This window comes from Ictidomys tridecemlineatus, chromosome 5 (assembly GCF_052094955.1).
Source record: "Ictidomys tridecemlineatus isolate mIctTri1 chromosome 5, mIctTri1.hap1, whole genome shotgun sequence".
NCBI classification, from domain to species: domain Eukaryota; kingdom Metazoa; phylum Chordata; class Mammalia; order Rodentia; family Sciuridae; genus Ictidomys; species Ictidomys tridecemlineatus.
Genome location: NC_135481.1, coordinates 116,550,688 through 116,570,746, shown reverse-complemented (window position 1 = coordinate 116,570,746; position 20,059 = coordinate 116,550,688).

Sequence of the window (20,059 nt, the reverse complement as noted above, 5' to 3'; positions counted from 1 at the left end):
AAGCCTCTCTCCCTTGACACCTGAAAGAGCATCTTTACTGTGTGATAAATGTGTAGAGCACTTTTGCTTATGTTGTGACATTGACCCTTAAGCCAGTCCATGAGATGTGCATGAAAGGGTTCCATCTCTGCTTTCAGACAGGCAAACTGAGGCTCAGAGAGTGCTAAAACCAGGACTCCCCGTTTTTGACGAAGTGGCAGAGGAGGGACTCAAATCCAGGTCCCTGACTCCAAACAAGATGGTTTCTCTGCTCCCTTTCTTCCTGTCTGTATTGAAATCTAATGCCCAATGTGATGACATTAGGAGGTGGGCCTGTGAGAGGTGACCAGATCATGAGGGGTCAGCCCTCATGACAGGATTAGTGCCTTTATAAAAGAAAACCCAGTGGCTGCCCAGCCAGCTCCACCATGCTCAGACACAGCAAGAAGATGCCACCTACGAGTCTGCCCTCCCAGGAGCTGGATCTGCTGACAACTTGATCTTGGACCTCCAGCCTCCAGAACTGTAGGAAGTTCCTGTTGTTCATAAGCTTTCCAGCCTGTGGGAGTTTGTTCCAGCAGCCAAACACACAGGCCATTCCTTATTGCTATCTATAGTTCTGACATTTCACTAAGGAACCAGAACTATACATGTAAGACCTGGAGGGATCTGGGTGATATCAAGGGGGTTGTGTCCAGCCTATTGGTGGGGAAGGTCATCAATGTGATCTGGCCACTCCATAGTGACCTGGAAGTTTGTGCAAAAAAGTATCGATTATTCATGGTCCTCATCCCCTATATAAAATCTACTCAAAATGGATCATGGATCTACATTTAAAAAAAAAACTCAATACTATGAAGTTTCTAGAAAAAAAATAGAAAGACATTCTTTCTGTCCTTGGATTAGGCAAGGATTTCTTAACTACACCACCAAAAGCATGATCCATAAAAGAAAAAAAAATGATAAAGTAGTCATCAAATTAAGAACTTTGGTTATTCAAAAGACAGTTAAGATTCTTGGTTTTAATTCTTGTGCCATGGGAGTCTTATTAAGGAAGTTGGGGCCTAATCCCACATGATGGAGATTAGGGCCTACTTTTTCTTCTATTAGACGTAGGGTCTCGGTTGTATTCCTAAGTCCTTGCTCCATTTTGAGTTGAGTTTTGTGCATGGAGAGAGATAGGGGTTTAATTTCATTTTGTTGCATATGGATTTCCAGTTTTCCCAGCACCATTTGTTGAAGAGGCTATCATTTCTCCAATGCATGTTCTTGGCACCTTTGTCTAATATAAGATAATTGTAGTTTTGTGGGTTAGTCTCTGTGTCCTCTATTCTGTACCATTGGTCTACCAGTCTGTTTTGTGCCAATACCATGCTGCTTTTGTTACTATTGCTCTGTAGTAGAGTTTAAAATCTGGTATAGTGATGCCACCTGCTTCACTCTTCCTGCTAAGCATTGCTTTAGCTATCCTGGGTCTCTTATTTTTCCAGATAAATTTCATAATTGCTTTTTCTATTTCTATGAGGTATGTCATTGGAATTTTGATCAGAATCGCATTAAATCTGTATAGTGCTTTTGGAAGTATGGTCATTTTGATAATAAATGGGATGAACTCAAACTAAAAAGTTTCTTCTCAGCAAAAGAAACAATTTGTGAGATAAAAAGCAAACTTACATCTTAGGAGCAAATCTTTACACCTCACACATCAGATAGAGCACTACTCAAAAAGCTAAACACCCCCCCCCCCCAAAAAAAAGCCAGTCAATAAATGGGCCAAGGACCTGAAAAGATACTTCTCAGAAAATGATGTACAATCAGTCACCGAATACATGAAAAAATGTTCAACATCTCTAGCAAGTAGAGAAATGCAAATCAAAACCACTCTAAGATTTCATCTCACTCCAGTCAGAATGGCAGCTATTATGAAGACAAACAACAATAAGTGTTGGTGAGGATGTGGGGGAAAAGATACACTCATACACTGTTGGTGGGATTGCAAATTGATGTAGCCAATACAGAAAGCAGGATGGAGAGTTCTTAGAAAATTGGGAATGGAACACCATTTGACCCAGCTATCCCACTGCTCAGTCTATACCCAAAGACTTAAAATCAGCATACTACAGGGTCACAGCCACATCAATGTATATAGCAGCACAATTCACAATAGCTAAACTGTGGAACCAACTTAGATGCCCTTCAGTGGGTGAATGGATTAAAAAAATGTGGCTTATATACACAATGGAATATTACTCAGCAATAAAAGAGAATAAAATCATGGCATTTGCAGGTAAATGGATGGCGTCGGAGAAGATAATGTTAAATGAAGTTAGCCAATCCCAAAAAAAACAAATGCCAAATGTTTTCTTTGATATTTTAAGGAGGCTGATTTATAGTGGGATAGGGAGTGGGAACATGGGAGGAACAGACGAACTCAAGATAGGGCAAAAGGGTTGGAGGGGAAAGAAGGAGGCATGGGGTTATTAATGATGGTGGAATGTGATGATCATTATTATCCAAAGTACATGTATGAAGACATAAATTGGTGTGAATATACTGTGTATACAACCAGAGATATGAAAAATTGTGCTCTATATATGTAATAAGTATTGTAATACATTCTGCTATCATATATAAATAAAAAATAAAATTTAAAAAGACAGTTAAGAGAAAGAAAAATCAGAGTAGAAAATATTTGCAAAGTATTTATTTGATAATGGGCTTGTTTTCAAAATCTATGAAGAGCTCTGTTAGTTAGATTTTTATTGATGTGACCAAAACACCCGACCAGAACAACATAGAGGAGGAAAAGTTCATTTTGGCTCATAGTTTCAGAGGTTCAGATCATGGCTGACTGACTCCAACACTCTGGGCCGGAGGTGATGCAGAGCATCACAGCAGAAGAGCAGGTAGGAGGAAAGCTACTCAGCTCCTGGCACAGGAAGCAGGGGTGGGGGCAGAGAGATACAAAGTATAAACCCCCAAGGGCACAGCCCCAGTGATCAACTCCTCCAGCCTCGCCTCACCTGCCTACAGTTACCTCCAGTACAGTGGCCCTTCAAATTATTAATCCATCAAATGGATTAACCCACTGATTAGGCTACAGCTCTCATAATCCAATCGTTTCACCTCTCAGAGGTGAATTTTCAAATTCCTGCATTCACACAGGAGGTCTTGGGGGATGCCTCATAGCCAAGCCATAATAAACTCCAACTCTAAATATTACAAAAACCAACAAACAAATTTTAAAATTTTTAAATTAAAAAAAAATTTTCTTTTTTTAAAGAAAATCGAGACAGACCTAAACAGACAGCTCACCAAAGAAGATATTTATAATAGCAAAAAGCACCTGGAAGGTCCTATGCATCATGCAGCAGCAGAGAAATAAAACACTGGAGGACCATGACACTCCTATTAGAAAGGCCACATTCCAAAACATTGGCCACATCCAACACTAGGGGAGGTATAGAGTGACAGGAGTGTCACTCACTTTTCTTGGGAATGCAAAATGGTAGAACCACTTTGGAAGATAGTTTGGAAATTTCTCACAAAACTACAGATACTCTAACCACATGCAATTGTGACTAGGGGTATTTACTGAAAGGAGTTGGAAACGTACATCCACTGAAAACCCCACACCCAGATGTCAGCAGCTTCCTTCATAATTTCAGCCACTGGGAAGCAACCACGATGTTCTTCAGTGAATGAATGGGTGGATAAAACGTGGTGCATTCAGACCATGGGGTTTTATTCAGGATTATAAAAAAAATAGCTGTCAAGCCTTGAAAATATGGGGAGAAATTTTAAATGCATACTACGAAGTGAAAGAGGCTAATAGGGAAAGACTATAATGCAATGCTGTAGTGGATAGCTATCATTGTACATTTGTCCAGACTCACAGAATGCATGTCACAAGAGCAAATCCTAGTGTAAATTCTGCACGCTGGATGATAATGATGTGTCGACATGAGTTCGTGGATTGTAACAACTGTACAACTCTAGTAGGGGAACTGATAGCAGAGTAGGTTGTGCACATGTGTTTGGGAGACCAACCTTGCACGTGACTGAGTCACACTCCCTGGGTGGGTGCTGAGGCGCTCAGTCGCAGAAATGTGGCAGAGCTTTCCCCACCCTTCTTGGGTTCAAGGGTCGGTGTCTCGTGCATGGATGCATCTTGCTACAGCCCCATGGGTGAAGCTATGCTCACCTGTTCCTTTGTAATATATCCCCTTGCCCTGTTTAGGATAGAATCTTCCATGGAAGTGCCTTGTGTCCCCTTCTCCTACTGTGCCCTTGGATGTGGCCTACCCAGGTGTCAGTCAACCTGCAGTCAGTGGACATCATGAAGACAGACTCAGCCCCCTGAAACCTGGCTCCTTGCCTCATTTGAATAGCTTCTCCTCAATAAAAGGGGTCAGCGAGTGCTCTGTCTCTCTCTTCCTGCGGAACTTTAAGGTCAGAGGAGCCATCACAGTGACCCCAAAGAAAAAGATATTGTGTCTCTTGGTTATTTTGCGCAGCCCAGTTGGCCCAGTTTAACTGGAGTGACCCCTGAGCCCTTTAGTCGTGAGAACAGAAACCCGGCACATGTGGGCAGAGGGGTCTGTGGAAGCCTCTTCCACTCAGTTTCCCTGTAAACCAAAACCACTCTAAAATCAAGTTTTATTTTTTAAAAAAGTGGCAAAAGATTTGAACAGATATTTCTCCAAAGGAAATATTAAAGATGCCCAATAAACACAAGAAAGATGTTCAACTACATTAGTCACTAGAAAAATATAAAACAAAACCACAATGAAATGCCACCATCAATCCACCAGGAGGGCTAAAGTGAAGCTGTAAGTGACAATTGCAAGTGCTGACGAGGACCAGGCAGCGGGAGCTCTCCTGGTCCTGCCGGAGGGACATACAAGGTCACTGGGAAAACAGATTGACGGCTCTTATAAAGATAAACATGCATTTGCCATACAACCCAGCAATCTGATTCCTAAGTATTTATCCAAATAGAATGTGAACCTATGAATGAACACTTCTCTCTCTCTCTCTCTCTCTCTCTCTCTCTCTCTCTCTCTCTCTCTCTCTCTCTCTCTCATTTTCAGGATTGAACCCAGGGCTTTGCACATGAAAGGCAGACACTCCAAATGTCTCTCAACTGGGCAATCAATAACTTGTGCTACACCCGTGCACTGGATGCTAATTATCAATAAAAATGAAAACACTACTCATACTGAACAATACAGATGAATCTCGAATCCAGCCATTGGTGCCATGTGCAATAAGTCAAACTCAAAAAACAAAACGCTACCTGGTCCCATTCACCCCACATTCTGGCAGAAATACAGGGACAGTAGCCACATCAAAGGCGCCTGGGGCTGGCGAGTACAGGGACAGGTGGGCGAAAAAGGGCTGGGGAGAATGACTCCAAGGGCTTTGCTCTCTGTATCCTGAGTGCAGTGACAGACACGCTGCCGGCATCTGCAGAGCTCCAGGACCCTGCAGTGCAGAGGGTGTCCTACTTGTGTTTACCTAAATGTCAAAATAAAGAGAAAATGAGTCCCTGTTAATTGCTTCAAGAATCCATAGGAAGACACAAACTCATCCCTCTAATGAAAGCGTCTCCTTCAAAAGAGAGGTGAGGAAATGAAGCAGTTCTTTGAACACTAGGGCCTTTCATTTCTAATATTAGAATTGATTTCGTAGGAAAGCAATCACTTGTCTAGGTATCCAACTAATGCATGGATATGAAGTAGAATTTAAGTGTTTTTTAATAGGAGAGAGGTGCAGATATTCAACTGGCGCCTGCCATGTGCACGGGGAAAGAGAGGTGCCTTAGGTGCTGTGTCTTGGTTAATTGCAGGAAGGGAAGGGAGACGGGAACTTGGGCCAACTTTCTTCTCCTTGTTTACTAAGTTTCATTCCCCAAACTTCCTTGTCAGAGAGCAACACGATGCTTACGCTTCCTCCATCCCTCCCCGCTTCCCCCAGAAGTTCATGATTCAGTCAATCAAGTGATCTACCCAACAGCAAACTCCGGTTGACTGATTGTTTTCCTCCTAAACTGACAGAATCAAATGCTTATTTATTTATTTACTTACTAATAATTTATATCCTGTCTCCTTCCAAAAAAAAAAGGATGTGAGCTTCACTGGCTGTCTTGGCTTCACCTCCAAAAAAGTGTTAGCATCTCTGGGAAGAAAATAACCACCGGAGAGGTGGTCTTTGGTTTCCTTCCAGAATCCACAGAGTTACACGGCGATGCTTAATGAGCCCATTACTGCAGAATATGAATAATGGAGAGTCCAACCCGGCTGCTAGGATAAGACGGGGGGTTAGACATAAAGCTGCCTCTGCCAGGCTGTCTGCGTGGGTGAGGGAGGGTGATCTCCTGGTTAATTGGGCCCAAACACTTGACAATTGAAGAAACAGGAGCTTTCTTCCCTGAGAAAGTCAATGAAGCTAAGAAGTAGCTTTTAAAGTCATTTTGAAGCCATTAAATGACATTGGTGGATCATCCCTTCACACGCAGAATTTCAACAACTCAGCCAGGTGGGCATTGGGACTCCATGGAAAAACACAGAGGTCTTGGAGAACGTGCAGCTGGCCCGGGACTACACTTGAAGGACTCGAGCTCTGATTTTGAATCCCGGACCTTCAGGATCCACAGCCTGCGCGCTGCTCCCTTCATCTCAAGCTGCCTCTGGGATTTTGTGCCCAACCTGCATCCCCTGGCACTGGTTACCTGTAATGATCCGGTTTATTAGTATCATGTCGACATCTTTTGCTCAGGGTTGGACACCATTTCAAAAATATTTCACGGAGGCTGTTACTGGTGAAGGTAAGCTTGGCTACAAACAAGGGCAAGTTCAAATTCTAACTGACTTCCACAATGAGATGATTGATGGCCCCTCGGCAGTCGAGGGCTAGAGGCAGGGAAGGTTCCAGGAGCCATATGTGAGAATATCTGTTTTGCTGCTCCAAGACTCTCCTTCTTGGCCCTTCTCCAGGCGTGTGCTTCCTCCTCGGGCAGGAAGGAACCACAGGACAGCAGCTGCAGGGATTTCTCCACAGGCAGAGATGGGCCTTCTCCTCCCCTGTTAGCCCAGCTGTCAGTGCTCCAACACCAGGCTGCACACACGTGCACGGGTCACATAGGCATCCTCAACCCACTCCCAGCAGGGGTCAAGAGATGTCCATGGATGCTGCAGGAGAAACCTGGTGGATATCTTCTATCCATGCCCGCTCCTGGACACCTGGAGAGGCCACCCTTCTTACAACTCAGATTGGACCAAATGACCAGCTTCTACCAATAGAATAGGAGAGATGTGGGCCACTCCTGGCCTGTCCATTGGCTTTCTGTGTGGTACACCACACTCAGCAACGAAACACAGAGCACTAGTGTAGGTGCTGGCAGATGACAATACCATCGGAAGTAAAGGTCTGGGTTCCCAGATCATTGCATGAAAACTCACCCTTGGCTCTAGACAGCACTGGTAATATTAAATCAAGCCACTCAAAGTATAGGGTTATTTGTTACTGCAGCTAGCACTGATTAGCCTGACTAATCCCGATGGTTTCAACAGATTGTCTGGGGTAGAACTGAAGTAGGGGAATCAATTGTAATAACCACTATGTAGCAAGATATGTGCTTTGCAATGGTGGAGATGGGGAGGCCAGGGGGACACACAGTAGATATTAGTGAGCTATTTTGCATTGAAGGTGTAACAATTTTTGGACAACTTTATAGGTTCATATTAGTTTTGAGTGACCCATGGAAAGGCCAAACTCCAGGTCTCATATTCTCCCTGAGGACATGACATCTAAGTTACCCAGTAGGTCAAGATGGTGCCTTAGCTTGCTGCACTCACTCTGAGTTTGCTGTGGTTGAGGCCATGCACACACACGATGTAACTTGGGAAGGGGGTAATTTTCCAAGTTGAGACCCTGGCTGGCATGCCTTCCCCTCCCTAAATCCACACCAAGGACCTCAGGCCCCAGCCACAGTGGGACAGTAACATCTGTGCATGTTTCCCGGGGTGGCTCTTCATTCACCAAAACAATTATTGTACTGCATTTGATATAATTCTATAAAACATGGTTCACCTACTGATCAGAGAGCCAATTAATATAACTCCTATTTATTGTGACTGCCTAGGCATAAAAAAATCCCACAAATCAAAGTGATTCCCCAAACCCGCTCGGATCCCTGCACTACTAAGTCACATCCATTTTGCTCAGAGGGAGTCGCGTGCATTCTTTTTATTATTAATGCCGTCAATACATATTTTACTCACCATGAAAGAGCTTTCACAGGAGAGGGTGACATCGGCAGCAGGTGTTCCTAACAACCCCGAGCTGGGCACACACTTTGGCTGGTGAATTTGTGACTTGGACCCAGACTGTACTGGAGTGCGGAAGGGCCAGCTGGGCTTCGCATCCATTCTCCCTCAGTCCTTCCCAGGATCCTGTCCTGTTCAACCCCGTTATTCTACACAAGAGGACACTGAGGCTCAGGAAGGTGAAGCCACCTGCCCATCATCCCTTACGTGGTCAGTAAGAAGCTGCTTTTTCTGCACAAGGACTCTCTCAACACTGACACCATTGATGAAGTGACTTTAGGATTGAGAGGACTGGCTCTAATGGGGACTGGTTCGTTTCCTCTCATTCACTCAGCACCCGAAGTGGCCAACATATTGGTTTTGGTTTTCTGTGAACCAGTGTGGGAATCAGACTCACAGAAGCACGTGGGCAAGCTCCAATACAGTTTGTTAGTTTGGAGAGTCTCCCCATCGGTGACCTTGGGCCATATTCCATGACATCATAAGCAGCACGTGCCACCATGCTTTGCAACTTTCCAAGAAGCAGAGGTTCTTGAACAGAAAAGCCCCAGCATCTCAGCGACCGCAACCTCTTCACCCCAAGTCCCTGCCCACAGTCAGTTTCCCAGCTTTGTCGTCCTTGGGACAGCTCAGGTGGCCTTGACCATGTTTGATGTGAGCAGGAAACAGAAAATGAGCTAACAACTGGGGCTGCCAGGGGAAATTCAGGGTGTCTGGTTAGGTTTGAGCTTCAAGTAAACAAATAATTTTGGGTGGAACTCTGTCCTCAATAAGTAGGACTGAAATTTATATTTACCTCGGCATCCTGAATTTTTTATTTGCTAAATCTAACATCAACAATGTTAGAGAGAAAACTTCTCTCTCCCAACGCTCCTTCCTTCTGCGTCCTCTTTCGGGCCTCCTCTAGGCATCAAAGGAAGAAGGGAGGCCATTCGTGCGCTTCCGACCCCAGGACTGCCCGCCCCGTTCCAGGGGGTGGGGCTGCCTAGTGCAGGTCAGCACGCATGCGCAGCTTCCCAGTAGGAGCGCAGCGGTGAGCAGACCAAAGCTGCTCCTTCCTCTCCACTCTGTTCCCGTTCTGCTGACTTGCAACCAGGTGGGGCAGACACCAGACCATCCTCCACAGGCCCAGCCAGCCATCTTACACCGAAGTAGGTGTTGAAGTTGAACCCCACCCAGGGTCCCTGCCCCGCCAAGAGTCCTGGGCCAGGAGTGCCTGCCACTGAGGTCATCTGCTGAGCCCTCTCCCATCTTGGACCAGCACTTCCAGCTCTTTTTACCCCAGCAAACTCGTTATTCGTTATTCCTGCCAATAAGTCTGTTAAAAGAGGGTCATTTATTTATTTTAAGAGCATGAGCCTTCCACATTGTGTTCAAGGGGGACCGATGAGCAGGGCTGCTTGACCCTGGCCCTAGCCCCTGGCCGGCCTCTGGCCCTGGGCGGGAGGTACTGAGCCGAGCTCCTCCATGGGTCCCTTGCAGGTTCTAGGCCCCAAGCCTCCGACCATGCACTGCAGAGGGGCAGGTCTCTGTCCCCTTGTTTTGCTCCTGAAGAAGAAGGAGAAGGAGAGAGAAGAAGAAGAAATGACGCATCCATCATGGAAAACAGCGGCAGCTTCCTCAAGAACTTCACAGAGCATTGCGACTGTGATCTGGCAGTCCCTCTTCTGGGCATAGAGCCCCAAGAATTAGACAGAATCTCACAGATGTGTCCCCAGCCCCGCATTCCTCGCAGCTCTGTTCACCATAGCCAAGATGGGCTGTGGAGCAAGGAAAATGCCCACCGACAGGTGATGGACAAGGAGAATGCAGCACACACACAATGGAATACTATTCAGCCTTTAAAAAGAAAGGTGCCCTGCCCTTTGCAAAAACATGGGCTGACGGCTTGTGCCACCAAAAATTGTTGGTTTACTTGAAGTTCAAATCTAATGCCACATGAAATAATCCTGTCACACAGGCACAATACTTCAGGATCCCACCCACATCAGGCATTTAAAATATTCAAACTCTTAAGTGCAAAGAACAGAATGGCACCTGCCAGGGGCTGGGGGAGGGGGAGAAGGAAGTAGCTGTCCAAGGACCAATGGACCTTCCTTTAGGCTGGATGGGTAAGTTCCAGAGATCTGCTGTACACCATCGTGCCTAGAGAGAGCAGACCTTATTGCACACTGAAAATCCATGAGGAGGGTAAATTTCGTGTTGAGTGTTCTTATTACAGAAATTAAAATCCAGAACCCCATCAGTGGCCCCTGCAGAAAAACAGAACATCCGATGACTATGCCTCTGTCTAGTGGACCACAAACACTAAAATGGCAACGCCCAAATATTCTGCTACTCTTTAGGAAGGGGGAAGGGAAACAGACTAGTGAGTGATCTTTGGCTGCGTGGGTCCCCACCGCGGAGCGCAACTTTGAAACGCGGTTCCATTTCTTCAAGTGCAGCGGCCCCCAGACCCCTGTGCACTCGCTGTGAGCCGCCTGTATCTGAGAACTATCTGCTGCTCACAGATAACCTGGCGTCCTAATTAATAACGCGCCATCGTGCAGGGGGAGCTGGCGAACTGCAGCCGGGGGACACCAGATAAGGGACGCCCGCTGGGGGTGTGGGGCGTGGGCACCTCCTCCTGCTCCCGACTCCCCAGCTCCTGCTGCCGGTTCCACTGGGTCCTGTGAATCCTGGAATAGCAGGACGTGACATGGGGCAGCCCAACGTGAGGCGTCCAGGTGACATAAGGTGCAGAAGGGTTCCTTTCCACCAAGCCTGTGGGAGTCGCGGGCGGAATTCCCCACTTCCCGCCCCTGCCCCTGCGGCCAGGCCACCGAGTTCCGAAATCCGTAAGAGGAGCTGGCTGTGGGTGAGAAGCCCAGCCCCGCTTTCCTTGGGCACCTCCCTCTGCAGTGGGCGCTCAAGACGATTGGTGCGTGGAGTTGGTGAAGTTAGACACCCGGGCGGCTGCTCTCTGAACACAGTGGTCTCTTTACCTTCCAGCGCCACAGGTGGACATAAGGCCATCTCTGTTTGCAGCTGTCACCACCCAAGCCCCACCCTCAAGTTTTGTTCCTGCGCTAAACTACAGCACGGTGCATATTTCCAAGAAAATTATTTAAGATGGTAGGAGCTTTCCTGAAAATCAGTATTTTTATGAGTGAATGGATCTGTGTCCAGACTCTTCAGTAAAGATTCCAAGTCATCTTACCATCTGCCCGTGCTCTGCCATTGTTTTTCTTACAAATAGCCCCTTTTGGTCCTAACTCCCTATGCAGGGTTGGTCCCACCTCATAGAGAGGAACACCGAGGCCCACAGGGGCATAAGCTCAAAGCCCTGTGCTGTGAAGCCCTGGGGGCGGGGGTCTTCTACCTTGCCCAGGGCTCTGTCCCTGGCACCCAGCTGTTTCTCCAACTTGATTCTTCTCCATTGTTATAGTCTGGATGTGAGGTATCCCCCAAAAGCTCACATGTGACACATGCAAGAGGATTCAGAGGAGAAATGATTGGGTTGTGAGGATCTTAACCCAAGCAGTGATTTAATCCCCTGATGGGGGTTAACTGGGTGGTCACTGAAGTGTGGGGTGTGGCTTGGGGTATATATTTATGTCTGGTGAGTGGAGTCTCTCTCCCTGCTTCTGGATCACTGTGATGTGAGCTGCTTCCCTCCGCCCCCCTCTCCCGCCATGATGTTCAGCCCGCACCCCCGGATCCCTGAGGAACTGAGCCCGCCTCCTCTGGACTGTGACCTCTGAAACTGTGAGCCCTCAAGTAAACCTTTCCTTCTCTACAGTTGTTCTGGTCAGATCCTTTAGTCACAGCAGTGAAAAGGCTAAAGAAAACATCCACGTTGATAGTCCAGACCCTCCTCTCTCCCCACCACACCCTTGGGAGCAGGAGTGCTTTTGAAATTCAGATTGAGCATCTCTGATCCAAAATTCTGAAATACGAAATGTTCTGAAACCTGAGACTTTTAAGTTCTGACATGAGACCATAGGTCCGGTGGTCCAGTTGACATAGCATTTGTTTTGTGCATAAAATTATCAAAAGTCGTGTATGAAATTGCCTTTGGGCTGTGTGTCTACAGCGTATGTGAAGCATGAATGAATTCCATGTTTCCACGGGGGCTCCATCTTTAAGAGAGCTCATCATGTATACATAAATATTCCAAAATCTGAACAAAATCCCAGATCCCAAAGGCTTCTGGTCTGAAACATTTTGGATACACGATGCTCAGCCTTCATCTCAGGATTTTTCTGGTCGGGTTTCATGGTGTTGTTGAATCTAGTCAGAAACAGGAGTTTGGGCACCAAATAAAGAGAAAATTCTTTCAGAATTTAGTCCCCATCAGAAAGAACCATTCTCCTCATTCCAGCAGGTCCCAAGAGGCCATTTGTCCTTTGTAGTTTTGCTCCACAGGTCTGTCAGTCATTCTGAATCACCAGAAGCTGTCGGGGGCCTACAGAGGACCCAAGATCACTGGATTTTAGTCTTTAAGAGAAGCCGTTTGGCTATGTTAGCAATGGAGACAACGCTTAGAAGTCAGTAGGTGCCCATTTCTCTCCAAGAAGACACCTGTGTCCAGCCCGATTCTAGCAGCCTACGACTTGGTCCAGAAGGAGCGTGCCCTGTTCTAACCCCGTAACAGCAGGCTGTTGGGTGTCAGGCAGAGAATAGGAGAAAGGCAGGAAGAGGGGAGGGAGGGAATAAGGAAGGAGGGAGGGAAGGAGGGAGAAGCAGTTCGAGGATGGAAAAGGGGTCACCTCTGAAGGACAGCAGTGCCAACATCACAGGAGCTTCCAGTCTGCAGACCGCTCGCATGAGTCATCACACTCAGTCTCCCTAGCAACCTTGTGCGCTGGTTATGAATTTTACACACATTTTCAAATGGTAAATGTGAAGCTCAGAGGGCCACCCAGCCCATGTGCCCTGCCCGTGCGGAGGGCGTGACCCCACGGCTGTTCTAAAGGGCCCTTCCGTTTCCGTGACTCTGGGACCTCAACACCTCTTTGATTGAAGATGATAAGCCCAGTTCCCTCAGATTGCCATTAAATGCAAGACTTGTCTTTGAAGTTGCTGATCTAGAACTATCTAGAGAATGGAATCTACTGAGCCGTCCGTCCCAGAGGCCTCTGAACAGAGCCAGCACAGCTGGACAGCCAGCCATGATCAGCCACAGCTGGGCGCATGGCCTGTGCACATGTCCTTCTGAAGTCCTTCCTCTCCAAGGCTCACACAGGGCAGCCATGCTCGCATAGACCTCCAAGCCCACGGTCCCCAGGCTCTGGCCTCTGGGCTCCACCTTGCAGTTATAGGGTGTTGGGGGACAGGGAGCGGCTACTCTGCATGTGTCCTGCCAAGCCAGAGGCTTGCTGGGCCATCTGCTCCTCTTTGGGCACAGGAGCCGCAGCCTGTGCTGCACGCCTCTTTCCGTTTGGCCCCGCTGGACTGAGAGGCCCTTGTGGTCTAAGGCTTCGTCTCCTCTCTCCTGGGAGCACACGGGGAGCGTGAAGCATGGCTGTCGTGTGGAGCAGCACAGAGATGGGTATTGTGATCCACCTGAGGACCACATGAGCCAACCTCACGGAGCAGCCAGAGAAAAACAGGGCAAGGACCCACAGCCAGGGCTTCCCTGAGGGGCCTCCGTAACCTGCCCTGTGTGGCCTTTGGGGCAGCTGTGACAAAGTGCCTCAAACCAGGTTGCTTAGGGCTAAAGAAGTGCCTTCTCTTACACTTCTGGTGGCTGAAATTCCAGAATCAAGGCGCCAGGAGGGCCACTGTCCCTCAAAAGGTTCTAGGGGAAAATCCCCAGACTTGTGACTGCCCCAGCCTGTTCCTGTCTGCTCCTGGCTGTCTTCTCCCTGCACCTCTTCCTATGAGGATGTGGCCATTAGATCAGGGCCCACGGGTCTTAGTCAGCTTTTTCCCCTGCTGTGATCTGACCAGAACAATTTGGGGGGAGGAAAGTTTATTTGGAGGGTCATGATTTCAGAGGTCTCAGTCCATGGACAGCAGGCTCCATTCCTCTGGGCTCAGGGTGAGGCTGGACAACAGGGAGGGAGAGTACGGCAGAGGGAAGCAGGTCACATGGTGATCAGGAAGCAGAAAGAGAGACTCCACTCACAAGATACAAATATATACACCCCATGGCCACGACCCCAGTGAGCCACTTCCTCCAGCCACACGGCACCTGCCTCCAGGGAGTAACTCGCTGGTTAGGTTCAGGCCATAACCCAATCACCTCTCCTCCAGACCTTGCATCGTCTCAGATGTGAGCTTTGGGGACACCTCATCTAAACCCTAACACTGCCATGATCCAGTATGAGCTCATCACCGGGTCCTGAACTAAGCCTGTGACCCCCACGTTTGCAGTCACATCACATTCCGAGGTTCTGACTTTGTGAGGTTCTGTCTGGGGGGATATGAATTGAGGCGGATACTGTTCACCCCACTGTGGGCCCCAGGCCCATCCTTTGTGGAAGAGATTTTAAGCAAGCAAACTAAACTAGCGGCCAGGAAAACCCCACCGTTGTAAGGCGACTGTCCCAATAGCCAAAATTCACAGCAAGCTCCCAGGATTCAACATTTGTCACCCATACCCCTGGGAGGGGACCAGAGGGGGCCCAGCCTGGTGGGAGCCAACACCAGCCCATTTCTGAGCACACAGCATTAGGGATCCGTCGGCTTCCGGTTCCTTTAGATGAGCCTGCGCTTGCCACAAGCCACCTGGACTCTCTCCACGGGAGAGACTCCTCCGAGAGGCATCAACAAGATCTGACAATACATTCATCTCTCCTCTGCGCGGTGTGCCTTCACTTCGCAAGTCGTTTGCTCTGCCTGGCATGGTGTGATTTCTGATAAATTCTCAAAATTTGCAGCCTCCCTCGAGAGGGAGGAAACAAGCAGTGGGCAGAGCGGGGAGGCAGCTGGAGAGGGCAGGTTTGCTGGGCTCAGTGGAACTGCAAAGCCAGGAGACGCGAGCCCCCAGTTGCATCGAGGAGGGAGCCCTGCGCATTTCCACAAGGGCCTCCTGCACCTGTTCCTAGGGAGGTTGAAACGGGGCAGAAGCGCAGAGCTGCCTCATGGCTGTGCCTGGAATTCATTCCCTGAAATAGAAAAAAAAAAAAAATCCACCAAATCGGCCGCCCATGCCCTCTCTCTCTCAAAGGGGAGCATTTCTATGGAAAGATGTGACCCTGGCTGAACACTGCATGGCGTATTCCTGGGTAGAGTTTAAATAAAACTCTGCCTACTCTTGCTATTAGTTTCTTACCGGGAAGGTGGAGGTTACGAATCCAACCCGCAGCTTCCAGGGAAGCGCTGGGAAGAAAATCGTATCGCCACATTTAATGTCTCACAGACCAAAACTTTGCAGAAGTGCCTGACACCCACCCATAGGTGTGCACACACGTGCGTGTGTAAATGTGTACCGGTGCATCCAGACGCATGGGGGGGGGGCGATTCTGACTCCTCCACGCGGTACACCAATGTCACATTTTAATGTAATATCATGTCCGATGCATATTCATGAAATAGAATCTTGGCAGTGGCACAAGAAAAGTGGGATGAAGTGTGTTTGGCGGAGTGCGTCTCGTTTCCAGGCCAGCGGATTTTTTGATTAAAGTCCCTTATCCGTTTTATCATGCATATCCACTCTCTGATTAAAGTGATCTGGGACTGACACTCACAATGTCAGTATTCACTGAGACCCTTCACACAAAGCATGGTTGGAATTTATATCCTTTAAAAAAAAAAAAAAAAAAGACCCTGTATACCCAGAGACAGAACTAAACAAGGCAGCCTGCATCTAAATCCAAGTCTCCATCGGGTGGCTGTGTCACATGTCCCCTAGTTCAAAGAGGTTGAGCCCAGAATATCAATCAGTGTCCAACTTCAGATGCTAAATTTTATTTCTTTTTTTTTTTTTCAAAAAAGTTAAGTTTCTTTTTTTTTTCCTTCTTCGTTGGGCTTTTTATCAAATGTTTCTACTTGAGAAAAACACAGCCAGGAACTCCCACAACAGAATGTAGGGAATGAATTTCTCTCCCGAGGTGGGCCTCTTGCACACTGTGAAAGTCACGGTGTCCCCTTCTCCAGAAGCCCCTTCATCACATTGCTCTGCAGAGTGTGACCCTCCCGACAGCTGGGTGGGGAGGCTCCAGGACTGCTGTCCACTTCCGGTGGCAGAAACCAGGCACACCAGAGGCCATGGGCAGGCCAGAGCTAGGCAGGAAGTCCCCAGCCTCCACCTGGAACTGCAGATCTCCTTCCGAGCCAAGGACACTTAGGCCAGAGGCCAAAGGACTTGACCGGCCCCTTCCAAGCAGGTTGATGTCGGAAAGAGCAAAAGAGAGAGGGGGTGGGCAGCTACACACAGGGGAAAGGAAGAGTCCACGGAAGGAAAGGGCCACTGTCAGAGCTGGCTAAGCACGACCTGAGTCCTGGGCCATGTTCAGCTGACCTCAAGTGACCTTGACATTCTCTGATGCTGCCCATGTCTCTGACACTCCAAGTCTCTTCTGGAATGGAGCAGAAATACCACCTCTGGGCCTGTTGTCCAGCTCAGATGAGATCACACGAAGAAAGGGGACAGGACAAGCCTCCCAGACACAGGGCTCTTCAGAGCAGGACGGCCTCCAGGTCAGCACCCACTTTCTGCTCTGAAAAAGGCCACCGTCCACCTGCCATCTCCAGCCATCACACATCTGTGTTAAAGTTCCCAGCGTCCCAGGAGCCGATTCTCCTGGTCCTCAGGAGGTCCCGTTCGCAGGGGGACAAGCGAGGCTCAGACAGGAGCAGCCACCCTCACGTGGTCACCCAGCTAGGAGTGGGCAGAGCTCCTGAGGAGCCTGAGTCGAGCTGGTCAGTAGCCCCTGGAAGGAGTTAGGAGCCTCTGATTCATGGACCCTCCCAGGGACAGCTGGGGGGGGGGTGGTACCAGGTCTGTGGGTACCAGAGGAGTGAACCTTTAAAGATAGATGATAGATCAATAGATGGATCGATCAATCGGTCAATAGATAGATGCATCATTTATCTGATCAAAACTTAAAAACAGAACCCAGGTATCATCTATTATCACCCTCATTTTATAAAGAAAGGACATTTCATACCAAAGTTCTCGAACAGGCACGAGTAAGTCAGAATGAAGGACGGCTCTTCAAAATGAAGACAGGTGCCTCCTGCAAGCTCACTCCAGTCTCCTTGCTTCTCTCCTGCGGAAGCTTCTCCTGGTCTGCCCTGCTCCTGCGACTGTCACTGGGAACACGCATTCCCGGAGCTCTGTGCCCTGACCCTGTCCTGGCCACAGCACAGGACGACTGTCCAGTACGTGGCCATTTTCTTAGAGGAAAGGGGTCTGCATTCCAGGGGAGAGCTTCCCCAGATGTCAAGGCAGAGGTGGGGTGGGCTGAAAGGCCAAGACTGACCTAGTCCTGAATGTCTGCCAACTGCCTGGGTGTCCTGGGGAAGTTTATTTGCCTTTCTGAGCCCCACTGTTTCCTGACTGGGAAGGAGAGTGAAGGATCCCCCAGTTGGGCTGCCATGAGACCAGGATCATGCAAGCCCAGTCCCTGACCTGAGCGTGGTCCTCGTGAGAGTGCATGTGTCCCCACCCTGCAGAACCCTCTGCCTGTCCAGCCATGGCCAGCCGCAGGAGACACTAAGCTCCAGCATAGTGAAGCACCCAGGGATGCCCAGCACCTGGAGGAGGGAGGACCTTCAGGGCCTCCCACTATTTCCAGTGAGCAGGGCCAGGCAGCCCTGCCTGTTTTCCTTCTGGAAAAATATGCAAATAACCCCTGTGCTGCACCTGGGTCAGAAGGAGGTTCCTGCCCACATCAGCTGGACCAGCGACTCTTGGAGTCCCTGTGCCTTTCCTCCAGGGACCTGGCCAGGGAGGTGCCATCAGCCCACATCTGCAGTGGAGGATGCTGAGTCTCTGAGCCACAGGGGCCTTGACCAGGAAAACAGTGTCCAGGAGAAGGAGACTGAGGGACCCCATATCTACATTCTGCTCGATTATCCCCCCCCCCGCAAGCCCCTTTCCTACCACGGGGGTCAGGGTGTGATGAGAGGGGGAAGGAAGGAGAATTATTATTCTCTGGAGCCACACGCTGGCCAGCCCAGCCAGGACAGCACAGCAGGTCAGGGGATGTCCCTGAGGCCACGGGGCAGGGAGACAGGTGGCACTCGTGAGGGTCCAGGAGGACCAGGCCAGCCACACCTGGCGCCGTCAGCAGGCAGCGTTGGTGGCTGCGCTGGAGCAGAAGGTGGAGGGCGCGAGCCTGGGGGGTGTGGGGCGGGGGAGGTGGGAGGGCACTGTCCCTGTTCCTAAGCCCTGGCAGCCACCCAGAGAGGGAACAGGGCGACAGGAGCGCGCAGGGTCAGGGGGTGCTGGGCGCCCGTCTTTGGTCCTTCAGGGACAAGCACTTAGTTCCGGGGTTTGGAAGCTGCACTGATACCTTGATCCTTCTCTGACTCGATCTTTTCTTTTTCCCACACCCACTCGGAACCCCACGGAGACCTGTCCTTGGCATCCCCCAACTTTAACCTGGGCTTCAACTCCATCCTTCTGAAGAGGAGGAGAGGGTGGGGAGAAGAGGAGGGAGGGAGGAAAAAGAGGGAGAGAGGAGGACAGACAGCAGGACAGGAGGAGGGACATCAAGTCCCCAAAGGCCACAGGACATGCAACAGTACGCCCGTCCCCTCCCCGCCCCGCCTACCCCACACCCTCGGGATCCGCTCCGCACACACTCTGCACACGGCCTGCGCACGATGCCTGCTTGTGTCTTCTCCTAGACCCTCACAAATGCCACCAGTGTCCCTGCCCCTGCTTCTCCTGCTCTGCTCACTGCCGTCCCCACTCTTCATGGTTCAGTCAAGCCTGTGGGTGGAAGGATTGCCACCCTCATGACCTGGAAGAGCCTCCTGGTCATGGGGACCAAACCTCTAGGTGGTCCCTAAACACTGTGGCTGCTGCGGTTGCTCTGGAGCTGAGCCGGCAGGACACTGGGTTGAGAGGGGACTAGTGGCGACCTTCACCGTCTGAGTGAGGGAAGTGCATTTGTCTCATAAATTGCAAAGGAAGAAGAAGCAGCTGAGTCAAGCTGAGGCCTCGGGGCTGCAGGCTCAGCCCCATTTTACATATGAAGAAACGGGAGCCCAACGACCTTGGTGAAGGTTACAGGACAGCAAGCAAGAACTAAGCCCAGGCTGCAAAGTCCTTTTCAATTCCATCTCTTGGCCCAGTGACAATCCCCGTGTTGGTCACTCTGAGATCCTCCCGCAGTTCTCTGGGTGCAGTTGATATTGAGGAACCGCAGTGCGTGTTGGAGTTCAGGTCTCAGGAAGACAGGGGGAAAGTGGCAAGTCCCATTACAGTCAGGCAACACCACTTGCTGCTGTATTTTCCTAACATGATTTTGATGGTAAGAAATTTCCATAAACTATGTCACTCAGATTCCTGAGAGCCTAGGGAGCTGGGAGATCCCTGCAGACCCTGCACCCTGGTGACCTGCGTGTGGAATGTGTCCTTGCTTTGGCTCATTGGCCGGCGGCATGAGGGTCTCCCTGGGCCAGCCACTGTGCTGGGAGAGTACAACTGGGCCCGCCGTCAACAAACCCCAGAGTGGCTGGGTGGACGGTCACTCTGCACATGGGAGGAGACAGTTACAAGTCAGGGTGGCCTTGTGGGCTTGAATGAATCAATCTGTGAGCCTTGATGTCCCCAGGTGTGACGTAAGAAAAAGAGGACTTTCCGTGCA